Consider the following 3,200-nt stretch of genomic DNA (forward strand, 5'->3'; position numbering starts at 1 on the left):
ATTAAATATGACAGGAAGACATAAAAAGGAGTATCTTGTCCCATGCCTTGTAGTCTACTACATCTACACTATGTTTCCAAAAGTATTCACTCACCCACCCAAATCATTTAATTCAGGTGTTCCAATTACTATCATGAGTGAATAAAACCAAGCACCTAGGTGTGCAGACTGCTTCTACAAACATTGTAGGAAACAGTTTGGGGATGACCCCTTCCTGTTCCAACATGACCACACACCAGTGCACAAAGCAAGGTCCATGAAGATGTGGCCAGAACTTGACTGGCCTGCACAGAATCCTGACCTCGACCCATCAGAACACCTTTGGGATGAATTAGAGCGGACACTGCAAGCCAGGCCTTCCCATCCAACATCACCTTACAAATGTGCTTCGGAAAGAATGGTCCAAAACTCGCTTAAACACACTCGTAAAGCTTGTGGATAGATGTCCTCGAAGAGTTGAAGCTGTTACAGCTTCAGAGTGGGCTGGCATCATATTAAACTCTATGGATAAGGAATGGGATATTAGTTAAGTTCATGTGTTTGTGAAGGCAGAAGAGAAAATACCTTTGGTATTATTCACCATAGTTCTTCTCTTCTAGAAGCCCTTTTCTCAGGCCTGAAGGTAGATACTATAAAAAAGTGACTAGACCCTCAAAAACAGCTCATTTCCTTTTATAGTTGCATGTAGTTTTTCATGTGGATAAATTAAAAATTCCCCGGTACCAAATGCTAACACTTGGCAGAGAAGCTTTGATTCAGTTGTGTAAAAACCAACTTTCTGCCAATTAAAAGAAGCTTCTCCAGATGTCTGTAATGTGCTGTGGGTAGATGCAACTCTCTAGAGGGCAGGCCTAAGAGTGAAACACCAAGATCCTTTTTTATTATTTGTACTCAATTAAATTCCTTAGAAATAAATGTTCAGAACCTGGAAATCAATTTACACTCCCAGAAGTAGTGAAAATATGTTCGTCTATCAACAAGGCATTTCTAAACATATTAGTTTTCTTTAGAAAGTGTAAATTATTTCTATTTGCACACAATACCAGAATTATTTCAGAACAATAAAAAATTACCAGGGTCAACATTATTAGCCACCTAAAAAACTGACCTCTTTATGGAGCCATAGCACAAACCACTGTTGTGCAACGGTGTGCTTTAACATTGTTATGGTCAAAGCTTGTAAAATCCAGTTTGCACACAATATAGAAGGATTTGAGCTTGAGAAAGCATCATGCACAAAACAAAAGAAATCGGTTTAGACTTGAGTAGAGTAGTTGATATACAAAGTTATCACAGCATTTCCTGCGTCATGAACTAGAGTGAGAAGCATCATCGAGAAATTCAAAGAGAGCCACACAGTGCAGCACAAGCCTGTCAGAGGCAGGAAGTGAAAGATTTCGAAGAAAGAAAATTGAGGTATGCTAAAAACAACCTGAGGAAAGATTACTCATACTGGAAGCTCGTTCTTTGGTCAGAGCTTTGGTTTGGCCACAGAGATGCACTCAGAAAAAAAGACATTGAGTGGTTGTTACTTTTACAAGAGTCTAACTTGTAATTTGAACAAAAAAATCAAATGTTTCTATAGTGAATGTAATTAAATCTTTTATGATCTGCATGAAATTTAACAACTTAATTTGTTCTTGTGGAGATGACATGATGCAATAGTGGTTAGTTGCCTGGACTCGAGAAATTCACAAGATGACATGAGATTTCAAACCCCAGGAAATCACTGGGGTTATAAGAGGCAGAAAAGCACATGCACACTTGTCTGCTATTAGTATTTATTATGGTTTAACCTGTCAAAAACAAAAATCTAAAGAAAATTCTGTAGCAAGCTTTGTCGTCATCGCTTTCCTACTGTTTTTAAAGTATGGATTGACAGCTTGCTGGTGCACTTTCTGTGTAGAGTTTGCATGTTCTCTGCATGTCTGCCTGGGTTCTCTCCTGGTACTACGACTTCCTCCCACAGTCCAAAGACATGCAGTTAGTGAGGTTAGGTTAATTGGTAACTCTAAATTACCCATAAGTGTGAATGTGAGTGCAAATGGTTGTCTGTCTCTCTGTGTTAGCCCTGCAATAGACTGGGAACTTGTCCAGGGTGTACCACACCTCTCACCTTATGACATCTGGGAGAGTGTCCAGTCCACCCCGTAAGATGGATGGAGTAACCAGTGGAGTAACACTGGAACTGGGAATCTTGTCAAGCCCCCAAAAGTTGATTCTGTTCATGTGGATGTAACGTTTTCAGTGGGAGAAACATTTCGTCACTCATCCAAGTGACTTCTTCAGTCTCAGCCGACTGCAGGTTTCCCCAATCTTATAAACAGGGAGGAACGCTGGTTTGAGCGGGGAGTCAAGGAGGCCATTTACCTGAAAGGGGAAAGACCATCTCTGAACTGAGGAGGGAGCCTAAGGGTACATCTTTTGCCATTTTGCAATGCTGTGATTGCAGCCATTCCCCAACTCTCTGTGAATGGTACTCATGGCCATTGATCAGTGGGCTTTGATCAGTGGTTGTTGATCAGTGGTCATGAGAATCTGCATATTAATCATCAAGGAACTGACCTTCCAGCCCATTGCTCCTTCAGTGGGCTGGTTTCTGTCATTATGCAAATGTACTGTTTATAAGATTGGGGTGACGAAATGTTTCTCCCACTGAAAATGCTACGTCCAGATGAACAGAATCAACCTTTAGGGATTTACTTACCTGGATGATTGAGTATGCACCAAAATCTTGTCAAGGCAGAAGGAGTCATGAAGAAACAGGGAAGTGAAGATTTTGAAAGAAAACCTCCAGCAGTCAGCAGCAAGACTGGCTTGAAAGACATTTTCTTTTTGTCTTTCAATGCGACAGTGACTCAAAAGATACATCATTCCTGGTGAAGAACTACCTCAAGGATCCAAAATGAATGTTATTGACTGGACGTAGGTAGCACAACTTGACTGGGAAAAAAAACAGTATTCACAAAGAACTATTGGCAAAAACTTTGCATATCTCATCATAGTGTTCACTGTGTTCTTAAAAACTGAGGAAACTGGACAAGATGAGGACAGAAACAAATGAACAGTTCCTGAAAATCATGTTCTTAAGAAACAGGAAAAAATTTGTCCTGACACAGGACCGGATAAATATATCTGACCCTTCAGTTGTTTGCTGAAGCCTCATCAGAAATGGTCTCAAAGGAAGGATGGCTGTCAAG

The sequence above is a fragment of the Astatotilapia calliptera genome, chromosome 18, assembly GCF_964374335.1.
Source record: "Astatotilapia calliptera chromosome 18, fAstCal68.1, whole genome shotgun sequence".
Taxonomy (NCBI): domain Eukaryota; kingdom Metazoa; phylum Chordata; class Actinopteri; order Cichliformes; family Cichlidae; genus Astatotilapia; species Astatotilapia calliptera.